Here is a 15,428-nt window from a genome sequence, read left to right on the forward strand (position 1 = left end):
GCCGATAATCCTACAATAATTACCAAAGGCTGGAAAGGTGAGCATGTATCGGGCTATTGGTAAACCAAGATTGTATTCGCCAAGTCAAAATTAAACTTAAAAGAACCTGGAAATGTTTCGATCAGAAGTAGCAAAACGATCGATCACAACCCAGCCCCAATCACCTATAATCGCCGATTTATAAGCATTCAAATAGAAATAACAAGATAGACGAATGGTCATGATCGATTTTTAAGCCTATTGATAATACCTACCCTGATTTATTCACTTGGTCTGTCGGTCTCTTTGATGTCTACATATGTCGGCAACATCAAAAGCTTTCAGCTCTTTGATCATCGGCAATAAAAGCCGCATCAATTTCTATCGATAAAAAACAACTCCCTTCGTAGATAATTTAGGACAGAAACAAAACAATATAGATCTAAGAGAATAGTCGCGGTGTCTCACTTTTGCAAACCCCAAGTATTCTCGAAATGATCTTAGCGCTAGGATGTCCTAGGTTCTTATCTTCTAACTTTGATTCTAGGACATCCTAGCGCTAAGATCGTTTCGAGAATACGTGGCCAGTCCTTTATGATTGGTTTTGATCAGGCCCAAACTTGAGCGGCATATTTGAATCAGTCAAACAATTCGTATGAGAAATATTCAGTACCAAATTGCTAGGAAAAAAGTGCAAGTAGGCCTATATCAGTTTGTATAGCAAATAGACCTAGGAGATAGTTAATTAATAACGGTCTATTTTCTCACTGCAGTCTGCCTATAATCAAATGAACCAATCTGAATTCCTATTTTCTATGGGCCAGATTGTCATCAATACCAATTCGGGGCTACTTCGGGTTGGATTTTGATAATGACAACGTTACGGTTTTGTCTTCCTTTAAGATGGGTTTTAAATTGTTATGATTTAAAACGTAACAGTTTCTCGTCTAGACCGAAAACAAGCCTCAAATCAGCAAAAACATTTAATAGATAATGGTAGCAATCTTTCAACTTCCGGTCTGAACATCGTCTGCTGAATTATTTTGGCGGGGAACCTCGGAATCTTCCAGACGATCATTTCCGCGCCATGATTTTCATTTCAGTCGGTGGTTATTTCGTCTGTTTCTTCTCCTTTGATCTTGGTGGGATTTATTTTCTTTGTCAGTTGGACAAGTAACTTTAAGTAGCCTTCTAACTAACTATAGACTTCAGATGTGGAATTCTCGGAGATAATCCGAGACTAAATTCTGTTACCTGGGCTACAGGCTTGGCCTATGATCTATTGGTTCCAAGACTAGTCTGTCCGTGTGTTTCCCAGAGACCAAGAGTACGGAACGTGTACCTCGCCTCGAAATATTGTTTGAAATGACCCAAAATAAATGAAACAGTGAATATTTATGGCTCCTTTGCCGACGTTAGGCCTACGATACTTTCCGAATGCATGACGGCACTCAACCTTAAACCCCATCCATTCTGTTTGGTAATATGCGTTAATAAATCATTTACCATATGAATCATCAAGTGTTTAAGTTCGTAATATAGAATCGGAAATAAGCTATATCATTTTCATAACCTTACTGTCACGTTCTAGAGTTCCAGCGTCTGCCTTCTAGGATCTAATCAAAAAATTGTGAAACTTTCATCACGAGGTGTGTAAATTCATCATTTCTTTTGGGAAATAATATTTCACAATCAATTAGTTGTTTGACAATCAGTATCATGCCGTAGTGGAAGGCTCATTCAACGAATGAAAGTGGAGTGGGGCACTTTCAAATTCCATGCACTTTTTGTGTTTTAATAAGTTTATATGCATAGCAAAATGACCAATAGGCTACCTAAATAGCCCAGATAGATGCAAAATGAGAAAGTTCCAATAAGAGACCTTTACAATGTTCAAAGTTTTACTATTGGTCGCCCCAAATCCGGCCTATGCAGCCCCGTGGGGGTCCGTGGGGGCTGGGCCCCAGCAAGATTTATTCATTTACAATGTCTGTACAAAATCAAATAGGCTATAGATTTTTGATACGTTTTTGCCACCTCAAAATAGTCAGAAATGAGTCCACTGTGCCTGTAATTCTTCAAATTGTCTAAGTTCAAAATTTGAGCCCCAGCACCAATTCATTCCTGGCGACGGGCTTGGCCTACGATATACATGTATACGATCTGTATATCTATAGCTTATTCCTATCTAGAGCTCACATGATTCTGCACCATTGGGCCTATGACCTCGCTTATCTCATTAATCTCCCATCACTGGAAGTTTCTGTTTTTTCTATTTTGATGATGATGAAATACAACAAATATTGATAAACCCTCGCCTTGTAACAATCAAATTTACTTCTGACCATCGATTTTTCACTTCATTTAATCGTGGTAACAAATTCCCGCCATTAACACCAGACGACACGAGGTTGGATTCTATGACGAACAAGGTCGGTAATTTGGCGCCATTTCTGATTGATTAGAAGAAAGTGTTGTATTGAGAGTGACATGCAAATCAAATGTTTCTGTTAAACCAACAATGTTTCATCGATTCTTTCTGATTCAAGCCAACTACATGGATTAGTTCTACAAAGCTGGCGAAAAGACCAGAGCTAAGATCTAGAATTATCGCCTTGCTGAAAACTGAAAAGGCGTGACAGCTACGGCGTAGGCCCCACACAAATTTCATAAAACAGGAAGGCTATAGTTGGCCTAACCCACTGGAGAACACAGAAAATTGTCTACATTTCCTAAATCTGTTCTGCGAATGGACAATTTGGAAAAATAGTTCATAGCTCAAACTGTAACAAATTTCAATTCAGTTCGGTTTCGAGGGAATCACGTCCGCATTGACCTTACTTAATTAATGAGGTAGAAAAATGGAGTTGCTTCCCTCACGCTCTTTGAAAATTTGTGATTTATGATATCTTCTATAAATCACCACTTCTCAATAAGATCTGAAAACCTTCTTCAGCTCTGATTCGATACATTTAAACTAATCAATAAGCTTATATCTAAATTAGTTTTGATAGCTTTTGGATTAAAGTAGGCAGTAGACCTACTCTTTAAATTCCACGATCGACTTCTAGAGTCGTTAGTGATAAGGATTGAAAGTCGACAAATAATTTCGGAAGCACTGCGGCCACTATAACCTCTAATAGGATTCGGCACCTAATCGTTTAGCAGACGAGTCAACGGTCAAGAAATTAATAAAGTCTACACTTAAACGTGCTTTAACAATCATTTTGTTTAAGAGGATACCGCAAGTCTTGCTTACCAGTTCATATTCTTTACCTCAAAATTAGGTAAAAAAAATACCCCCTCACCTCATTCAGTCAAAGGTGATCTGTTGTCTTCCGTAATTCCGAATCACCATATGATTCATACGTATTCATATATTGCCCGCTATCTCGATCCACAACCCTGATATACCACAGTGCGGTAAACATCAAAGGGATATAAGTTGAATAAACGGTGGCCAATAAAAGAGAACAAAAGAAAGAGATAGGTTATTGAACTATTTATTGTGGGTGACTCAATCACTGATCGATATTGATAGGATATTGATTTTTACTAATTAGTATTAATTATCGATTGAAATCAACTAATCATGTTTCTAATGGGTCGAAAATCTGGTAAGGGTGGTCTGGAGGTTTCTGGACACAAATTCTACAGATTTGACAACAGCCTAGAACCCCTGAATAGAATATTGGACTAGTCTGAGCTGTCAATCAATGTAGCTGGTGAAATAAACCACGCCTACTCTACAATACCACAACATGCTACTAGCGAGAGTAAACTGGTGTATATGTACAATTCTCACTTTATTTAACGTATTATTTGGATATTTTAGCAGTTTTTTAGTGTTTTCTTGTGAATATTTTACCGTGTAATAATTAATGGAAACTGTACAGTTTACCTACCATGGGTAAATTACACAGCAAAAATGGTGAGTGGTGTTTATTTTCTTCTTTTCTCTTAAATCTGTTCTTCCCTTCACCCTCCTCGCTTGTTTTTGTACTCGTTTTTCACCAGCGAGGTATCATGTTTGGTCATCGTCTATGGCGAAGTTTCGAGGTTGAACTTGTCTCAAATATCATTTAAATCGGTCAACCCTGTTTCTCTTTTGTTTTGTTTTCAAGGATTTCTGTCTCTTTAATGTAGTATATTGGGTAAAGTATATTAATAAGTGCCTGCACGTGCGGTATTATATGTAATACTATGTTGTCAATATTGGTTGATATTGACCGTTATACCACACACATATACAACTGCGACTTTCTTTGATGTTGTGTATATGGTTTAAAGAGTGCTGAGATATTTCGGTATACCAGTTTGTAGGGTTGAAATAAGTTGGTTTATGTAGAGCTGGGATAGGTCTACATACAAGGTACCTGTGTTTAGGGCAGGGGATAGTATAAACAAGAATTTTGATTGGCCGTTTTTGCCAGATTTGTCTCGTAGTTGACTGTGAAAGTTCCTTAAAATTAAATTTTTCAATGTTATACCAAGATAGTTTTCGAAGATGTCTCTCATTTTGCAAACTTTTGAAACAGTTCTATCATCAACAGAGAAATATCCAATCCTATACAATCCTTGAACATTATGGTTAAGAATTAGAAGCTTCACATAACAAATTACATTTTTGTGAAAACTTTGGATGTACATGAAACACCATAAGATGAAAATATCCATAAAAAATGATTTGGAATAAAATATAAATGCGAAAATTAGTATCCCTAATTTAATGTTTTTCATCAAAAATTTGTTGGGGTGATATGATTTCAGACATTTTCTCTTATACTAGGGCATTATCAGGATAAAAGTCAATATATCTACCAAAAAACCCCAAAAATCTGATGCTATGTGGAGCCTTTCAACTAATATTACCAGTTTTAGCCAGTACTAGTCTACTGAAGTTAATATATTCACCTCAGAGATCACAGAGTGACTAGAATGATAAAACTCTTTGATGTTAAATATAAATTAAGAACTATGTATAACTATGTGTTAATTAAAAATTTAATTACAGTTTTATTACTTCCATCTATTGAGTTAAACTTATTAAATGTATTGTTATATAGAGAGCTAGAGACCAGTTGATACTGTATACAGTGATTGCTGAATCTGATACTTTTTCTCTGATTACCTACTAGAAATTCCTCTTTTACTATACTAGCCTTAACAATAGTTAATCCTGCACCAGTGCCTTTTGTTACATTGTTACCTCTCAACCACCATAATCTCTACAATTAGTGAACACTGCTTTAACCCTATGTCAGTGACTTCTGTTGAATAGTAACTTATTACAATGTAACAAGTGGTCTGAAGATTTTTTTATGAAATGAAACCCTAAAGTGCGAAGAGATTAAGATAAAGTTTGTGTTGTATCAGAACCTCAGATTAACAAATGCTGATTCTCATGTTTGATCTTAGTGTAACTTCTCTGAGCTGAAGATAAAGTTTGCCAGTCGTGTTGGACTTGAAACTTAGAATATCAGTGTTCTATGTTTTTTTTTGTGAAATTATTGCCTGTGCATTTGTTCTACTCCTATTTATCAAAAGTTGATTTATGCCTTTTTGTCACTCTGCATCCCTGTTTGAAAGTCCACAGCTAATAATGTATATATTTGATAATTAGGTTTGTCAATTCAATATATTTTTCAGAGAGTCAACATAGTTAATGATGTTAACTTGGTACTTAGTGTAGTCAATTTAAAATCATCCCTTCAGGGGGAGTACATAGATTCTTCTTTTAATTTTTTGTCTTTTTTTTATTTCAGCTGAATGTTTTTTTGTAAATGCTCATTTGAATAAAGTTTTAGAAGCGGAGATTTGGAAGCAAAAAACTGGATGCAATTTAGCTAATTATAATATGGATGATACAATTTCGGTAAGACATCATTTTTCTAATTAATTATCTATTCCTGGCAAACAGAATTAAACAAAATTAAAATCAAATATTTATATTTTTATGCCACCCACCAAAATAAAAAATCAACCAACATTAAACATATTTGATTAATTTTAACTTAAACCATTGGCATGACATTGCTGACCTACTTTTAAAATGCACATGCACATATCATACTATTTTTAGTACAATTGCTTCGCACAATTAGTTCATTCTAACCACACATCATTACATATATAGTATCAGAAACATTGGAACAACTCAGAAAAACACTTAAATCCACAATGAATATCCCCAATAAAATCAAATTCTGCAAGCACTTCACCAATGCACAAAATAACGAATAAATAGTACTAACAAACCAGAAAAAAACCCCAGAATCTAAAATAGCAGTTATAATTATACACCTTTATTTTGAACTTAAAGTTGCAGAGCTGAATATTTCACATATACAGAGCCTCTTACTAAATACTAATATAACTGCCCTACTTTTAAAATGCACATGCATTCTCATCAACCTATATTTAGAACTCTTTATAAATTCAACAATTTCTTAATAAATTGTCAAAACCTGAATGTTTGAAATACTCCATTATTGCTTTCTGTTAGACCACTCGTTCGTAAGATCTGCAATAAAAATCAGTCCTTTAAATGCCCTTTCAGACCGACAGCTTGAATTAAAAGTCTCCAATAAAAACAAACTGATGTCAGTGTTACACCTGTATAGATCCTCTCATTTGATATAAATACTGGACAATACTCTGATTAAATGATGTTTATCCTCTTTCCTGACATTTTAATATCTTCTATTATAACATTGTAATAATATTAAGGTCTGATCAGGGTGATATTGATATTGCTATAATGAGTTTTGATAAGGGATTACTCTGAACCAATGAGTTCCAGTGTGGGGTAGGTTTAACAGTTGTAACCCTTGTGCCAGTTAGAAAGTACTAACAAAGTCCATGGCACCTTAAAACTACCATAGTTCCATTAATTCTAGTTTCAGAAAAAATCTAGAAATAAAATAGATTTATGATCGGACTAAAAGCCAATCCTGAATTCTAATCCAGTTTGTCAATTTACATGGCTCATGCACTCGTATTATTCGGAATATTGTTAATCTTTTATCAGTTTATTAGTTTTCAAATATTTATCTATGACAATTTTACCAGCCCTGGAAGCCTAATTAAAATCAAGGTTTAATAATTAAAGTAAAGAGTGTTATACCTGGTGATATTGAACTTACAGATAACTTGACAAGACAATATGTAAATGAGGTAATATTGTTGACTTGAGGATAATTTGTTTGTTCTATTATGACCGATTACGATGTTTTGTTTGCTGTTTAAAATGTCCACTATGTTTGGAGTGATATTAATTAATTTTGATAAAATCTCAAGTTGTGTAGGTCAATGATCTGTGAACATTTAATTCTCCATTTTTAATTTTGGACAATGATACCCCTTCAGAGGTAAATTGGTCATATAATATATATATGCATATATGATATCTTTTAGAATTGCTCCAGGTTGGGCTAATACAACAAAATAATATACATAGCCATCCAGTGTCCAATCAGGGCAATTTTGTCAGCAAGTGACATTAGCCTACATTCTTTCGATTCAAAAATGAGACAAGTGCTGGATTTAAGCCAGATTATGATTTGGCCAATGCAGGAGAATGACAAGCTGTGTGCAATTTTTTATTCTAACAGAAGCAATATTTGGAAGGAAACGTCTGTAGATACTTGAGTTTTAGCCATTTTAACCTGCTCTGTATTGAATCATAATGAGATCAAATTTGGACAAGAATTTCGAACCGAAACATTAGCTATCAACAAGTTGGATCTGTAGTTTGTGGGTAATTATAAGCCATTGTTGTTGATATTGTAACACCATAAAGATTGGGTTGATTATAATAATAGTTTGTTAGTATTCAGTCTGAATTCTGATAGAATTATTTGATTATCAGTAGGCCTATGTTTAGTGTAATATGTATATTATCTGATGGTGCTTAATATCTATATTAGCTATGGAATGGTTTAAAACTGTATAAAACTTACATATTATTGTTTAGAAAATTGTAATAAAATTATAAAAATGACATTAAAATTGTTAAAAAGTCATTAGAATTGTTAAATTTAAAAAAAAAGTTAATATATCTGTCTCTAACTGATATACCGGTAAGCATAAAATAACTAATATTGTACAATATGCAATATTTTTATTTGCTGTAAACATCTGATAGGTTTTATTGACTGTTTTTATGTGAAAATTGTTTAATGACAGAAAATTATTGACAAATTGTTGCAGGTATCAGAAACAACTATCGTATCATCTTACATGCAACAGAACTAGAAAATGAAAAAGGGAGAAAGGGGGTCTGAAAGCCTTAGTTAGGAAATATATTTCCAATGATTGCCAGCATATATGAATTTTAGTTATGATACATAGCCCTAAAATCTGAATATGTTGTTGATCTAACAGTTTCGTTCTTTGCTTGTTTTTTTGCCGTCAATTCCACTGGGGAATGAAGTGACTAACCCAAGTGAAAAATATGCAACAAAACCTCATGTTTGGTCTGCATTAATATCAGATTGTCAAAATGATAAATTCTGTATAAATGTGTTTTTTATAGAGTTATCTTTATAAAAATAATAAATTTTGTTTAAAATTTGATTTAAAAACTGTTCTAGTTCACGGAGAAATGTAGAATATTGTACCTTGATACAAATTGAATTAAATTTCATCACTTAAAATAATTCAAGCATCAATTAATTAATTAAACAGGTGAATTATTCTCTTTGATCTTTTTTAAAAGCTGCTCACCTGTCTCTTATATTAATCTATGTGCATATATAATTATAACTTTAACATGATTTGCATATATAGTCTTTGCTAGGATTGTTGATTTGGTTGTTTATGCCATGGCCACTCATAACTGACTAGAGCTCTAGACTGTTGATTTGATTGTATCTACCTGTCATGTCTGACTAGAGCTCTAGACTGTTGATTTGATTGTTTTTACCAGTCATGTCTGACTAGAGCTCTAGACTGTTGATTTGATTGTTTTTACCAGTCATGTCTGACTAGAGCTCTAGACTGTTGATTTGACTGTATTTACCAGTCATGTCTGACTAGAGCTCTAGACTGTTGATTTGGTTGTATTTACCAGTCATCTCTGACTAGAACTCTAGACTGTTGATTTGACTGTATTTACCTGTCATGTCTGACTAGAGCTCTAGACTGTTGATTTGATTGTATCTACCTGTCATGTTTGACTAGAGTTCTAGACTGTTGATTTGATTGTATTTACCTGTCATGTTTGACTAGAGCTCTAGACTGTTGATTTGATTGTATTTACCTGTCATGTCTGACTAGAGCTCTAGACTGTTGATTTGATTGTATTTACCTGTCATGTCTGACTAGAGCTCTAGACTGTTGATTTGATTGTATCTACCAGTCATGTCTGACTACAGCTCTAAACTGTTGATTTTACTGCTATTACCAGTCATGTTTGACTAGAGCTCTAAACTGTTGATTTTACTGCTATTACCAGTCATGTCTGACTAGAGCTCTAGACTGTTGATTTTACTGCTATTACCAGTCATGTCTGACTACAGCTCTAAACTGTTGATTTTACTGTATTTACCTGTCATGTCTGACTAGAGCTCTAGACTGTTGATTTGACTGTATCTACCTGTCATGTCTGACTAGAGCTCTAGACTGTTGATTTGATTGCTATTACCAGTCATGTCTGACTAGAGCTCTAGACTGTTGATTTTACTGTATTTACCAGTCATGTCTGACTAGAGTTCTATACTGTTGATTTGGCTGTAGTCATTGCTGTCAGACTGTTGTTGAATGAGGACACAAAAAATGAAAAATTTATTCCAAAATTGCAATAGTTGCATTCTCCAGCTTCTAGCTTAGAGAATAAAGTCCTCACTTCAACTCTGTCCAAACCCTAAGAAACGTTTGTCCTGACTGTACTCAGACCTACAGAGTTATATGTGTAAGTTTACCTCTTCTAGTTTCTCTTCAATTCACTAATCTTTTCATATTCAAACGCTTTCATCTTTCTTCGTAGTTTAGTTCAGGGATTACCTTTATTTTCCGTTCTATTCGTGAGGGGTCAGAGGTCAACCTCTGAGTACTGGAGATCTTCTATTGAATCGATTTAAAGATACAGATAAGATAGAGCTATGGTTTTGAATTTTCCTTTTCTTCTACTAGCTGCATTGACTCAGTTAGTTAAACACTGGTTGCTTACCAAGAGAACAGTTCTTAAACCCTGGTTAAATAAAGATAGCCCCCAATATCCCCCTTACAGTGATGCAGGTTTGAGTGGTGACATGCAAATGTGTCAAGTCGTTCGGATGGGACAGTAAAGCAAGGCCCTGTGTGTAGGATGTAAAACTCCATTTCATATGAATTTCTCCCAATTTTCAAAAGAAATGTCCCTTTAACTTGAAGAAGACTGTTTAGATCTGTTATTTACTGACTTCAATACAGAAAACAAAAACTGAAATAAAAGGCAAGTTTGACAAATGAGTAAATTATTGGACTTTTTGTTCCGAGTCTAAAATTACACATGATTAATTAGTCTCTTTGATGTATGGAAATATAATTTGCTGGGGTCAGAAAGTGACACGCCCTTTTCTTCAAAGGTACTGGGCGGCAATAATTACTAATTGATGACAGAATAAATAGATAGAATGAATGAATAGACTAAAAGCTTTTAATGAATGAAAAGACTAAAAGCTTCTAATGAAAGAAAAGAACTGTTTCTGATCCATGAATGAATGAATGAATGAATGAATGAATGGTCTAAAAACGTAATGAAAGAAAAGAACTGTTTCTGATCCATAAATGAATGAATGAATGAATGAACACATTGAGAAGTTTGAAAGAACGAAAGAAAGACAAACCCTTGTCTGATGAATGAATGAATGAAGGAATGAAAAATAAAAGAATTTATTGATAAATAATTGAATGATTTAATTGATGAATGGATGAATGATTAATTTAATGAATGAATGAATTAATTATTAAACAAATTACAATATTTTAGCATATTTAATATGTATATCCACCAACAATTGAAAAGCTAAAATGATGAGCAATGGACAAAATAATAAAAACCTTGAGAGAAGTCTAATCTGTGAATACGTCTGTTCCATTCTTCATTGACTGCTTGATGCTCATATCTTCTGGCACTAATCTCCACGACGACCCATTAAACTCATTTCCCAAGGTGCGAAATCTCTAATTACACGACAGAGGCCTGTCAGCTCGAATTTCTAAACGGCAGATTTCCCAATGGAAGTTAATTTTCATGTGATTAACACATTATTATGATTCAGTGCTCTAATCTCCCTGACCAAGGGTCATTGCGACCGTCTTGATTACCTCATTTGCATAATCAATAAAGATGATCTTATGAATATTCATGACTTTGATTAATTTTCGGCAAACATCTGCTGGGTATGTGTTTTGTGTCGTTGTTAATCCATAGATAATGATTGTGAATTATTGAAGGAACATGCTCCCTGTATTGTTTGTCTGATTTCCCACGGATTTTAGTACAATGTAGCCGTGTCACGGAGGGCAGTTAGGTTGAAATGATAATCTTAATTTGATTGGCTGTGATCGGAAATTAAAATTTGAATTGGAAAAGTTAGATTAATTTTTTATCTTTTTTCCCTGTGGAATTTATTTGATTAAATATGAAATTGGATTAAGTTCGTTTATATTTTTGTTCCCAGTTGAATTATATTTATTAATATTTGATATATTGATTTTGTTAAAGATGGGTTCCCTTATTTTTATTTATGGAAATGAAAATGCTAATACTTATATGAATAGAAAGTAGAGGTGTTCTAAGGCCTTGGAAAAATACCAGTTTGTCTCACATGTCCATAATTAATTCATTATTAGCTAAATTAGAAGAGAATTACCAGCAGAATTCCAATGAGTGACATACATGGACATTTATGATTGGTTAAAACTCTAAATTATATGTAATGATCTTATTAAGAATACATGAGAATTCATTAGAAACACCAATTAATTAAATAGTTTGCTTAATTTGACAATAAAAAATGAGGAAACCCATCTTTAACAAGTTAGTACATGATTGAAATGGAGTTTTACATCCTACAATCCCATTTGATATTTTTTTATGTCACTAATTGCAAAATATGCTTGTATCACATGATTAGTGACGTCATCAAACATTAACTTATATAATGGAATTTCAGGAATCACAGACACCTGATTGAAAATTTGAATGGTGCAAATTGGTGTTTTCAGTGTCTCTGCTATACATCGGAAATGTAAAAAACCTATTTACAATCACTTTAAGTACAATAACCTATGTGGACTCTCTGAATTGGATGCTGAAATTCAGAAATGCATCAACAAAAACTCAATTACTTAAAGTTTTTAAAAAAAGATGTAAAAAGCAACTGATTCATTGACATAATTAAACAAAACATCAACTGTATAGTAAATTAGTTACAAAAACAGACTTAATCCAGTACAAAAACATTTTAACATTTTTTATATTGTTACAATTAGTCTGAAGATCTGACTGATGTTTATTTATTTAAATCTAAGAACATTGGGAAGAAAATTTCTTAGAGTTTGTATGAGTCGTGTTTATTCTTAAAGTTTCTTTTATCTTCCTTAATTCACTTCAAAATACACATCATTTACCAAATCAAAGGAGTAGTACTGGAGAGTTATGCCAAATTTCTACGTAGTTTGAGAAAAAGGAAGGTTTAGATCACAAAGTGGTGTTAGGGTGTATTGAGACGAGTCTCAATGAAAGCACTGGCCTGGGTCACAGAGCAATAGATAAGTCTATTAATTATGTGAAAATTAGTTAGTCATTAGTATGATTTTAGTTGAAGAGACACAAAGTGGTGTTAGGGCCTGTAAAGATGAGCCTCAATGAAAGCACTGGCCTGGGTCACAGAGCAATATATAAGTCTATTAATTATATGAAAATTAGTTAGTCATTAGTATGATTTTAGTTGAAAAGACACAAAGTGGTGTTAGGGTCTGTAAAGATGAGTATTTGAGTATTTCTTATTGATCTGCATTAAACTTGCACTTCATGTGCTTGGTCAGTGCTTTTATGGACTATCAATATGAATTTTAACCAAAATTTCATCTTCACAATGTTGGGATTAAGACTCTATTCAGATCAAAATCAGAATACGGTCTTATGTGATTCTTGATTTATTTCTTAAATATTGATACTGAAATCTCTCCACTACCCTAGAATACAGCTGGCTAACACCTGTTTCTACCATTCACTATCAATTGTTCATTTCATACCCCCTTCTAGTCTACCTCCATGTTGAAAACTTGACCTCTTGACCCTAGCAACTGATGTAGGGCTGGGAAGAATTATTACTGAATACTGTTTCAATAAACACATGTCTTACTTTAACTTTTAAATCTATGTCCTTCACAATACAATGACAGTTAAAAACAATTTGTATCTAGGCTGATGGAGGTCCTAGACATATATATTTTGATCTCAAAATTATGATTTCATTTCATTTCAAAATTATGATTTTGAAAATATGAAATATTCAGTTAACTTGGTTAGACCTTGACAGCAAATATTTTGAGCAAAACAACACATGTGACACATAATTGAAAAATTTCTTAAGTTATTGAACAAATGGCCCCCCCTTCCCCTAAGTTATCTTCTTTCATAAAATATTTTAGCGATTGACCAATCAGATGGCTGGAAATTTTTTACCAAGTTTTCAAAAATAAGACCCAAAGTCTTAAATTGTCAAACCAACAACCATTTCTGTCAGGAGAAACACGATTTAAAAAATTCAATAAAAATACTGCCATTAGCAACTGCCTGGCACTGGTCAAAGACACACGCTTCCTGATATTTCTGGAATGTGAAGTTTGTTTTGGTTCCATCAGAGAAATTCTCTAGGATGGATTTGGAATGCTTGAATTGGTTTGTTGATTAATAAATATTGGTTTTAAAGGTCAAAGGTCATTTTTTCGGGTCTTAGTTGGACTCTAGATTTTATGTTTGTACCTTATTTGAGTTAATAAAATGAAAGGGGGTTTTATGTCTTACTACTCTCTGTACCATAATGGACTAATGAAATAGAGTTTTACATCTGTCTGTCCTGCTTTCTGCTATTATATAGAATGAAATAAAATGAAATGGAGTTTACGGCCATCTTTGATTGTGCTCATGAAGACTGTATTTTTCAGAGAGATCTTAAAATAATCTCTTGGGATCAGAATTTATCATAATTTAGAATTTTACATGGAGAAATAATATTCTTTCGACAAAAATTGAAATGGTGGAAACGACCCCAGACAACCAATTACGTAATTGAAATATATCCTACTACCTTCTTTCTTACAAACTAGAGTTCCTTATGGTGTGGACTGTATCATCCTACAATTCTGCTTTTCGATCAACTGAAATTCGTCCATCTTTTTTGCACCTCATGAAGACCAGTTCTATTAGAGAGATTGTGTATCCATTATTGTTATTTTGACATTACCTTGAAGTCTGAGGTGTGTCCAAATCATGGTGGAACAAGATAACCTACAGAACATGGGAACGAAGCAACCTCCTTCAGATTTCTACTTGAAATTCCTGTATAATACAAGGCCTTCTCTGTTTTAATAAGATCCCAGCCTTGATTACAACAAAAACTGACAGGAATGTCGAAACTTTCTAAATATTTATAATCTTAAATACACAGAAGTTGATTCAAGACATTTAAATTTCATTTTTGATTTGAAACTTTCCAAGATTACAAAATGAAGAAAACTTTTCTAAATATTTATAATCTTGTAGTCACATCAAGAGAAATTTAAAATCTGTTTGGTTGATGATATGTTTCCAGATCACTAATGGCTTGAACTGTTGTCTGAGTGTCCCAAAATCTCTAAATACAACATCATTGCAAGCATCCGTTTTTCAACCCAAAACCACATGAAAATAAAGCATCATTGGTGGCCAGGTTGTTGATACTGGTACATTGTATCACGTTGTTTACCAGTATTAATATCTACCCGGTGTAGAATAATTCATTCTAAATACCAGTGCCAGTGCTTCCTTGAGTTGTCCCAGTGTCTACTTCAACCATATCTCTAATGAAAACATCTTCGGTGGCCTCATTGTTGATATTGGTACATTGTATCACGTTGTGTTACAATATTGATATACACTGACTAGAATAATTCATTCTAAGTACCAGTGCCAGTGCTTCCTTGAGTTGTCCCAGTGTCAACTTCAACCATATCTCTAATGAGGTGGCCTGGTTGTTGATATTGGTACATTGTATCAATTTGTAGTGTTATAGTATTAATATCTACACTGTAAGTGAAATAGTACATGTGCATTACATGTTACTAGTAAACACTGGTCTCCCTGGCAGTGTATGATATTACTATGTTGATAATGCCAGGTATGAATTCAATTACTCAAATATGTGATACATTTTATGTTTTGTGGTTTATACCTGCATGATTTTATTAATTTTCTT

The sequence above is a fragment of the Lottia gigantea genome (genome assembly GCF_000327385.1).
Source record: "Lottia gigantea unplaced genomic scaffold LOTGIsca_88, whole genome shotgun sequence".
Lineage (NCBI taxonomy): Eukaryota > Metazoa > Mollusca > Gastropoda > Lottiidae > Lottia > Lottia gigantea.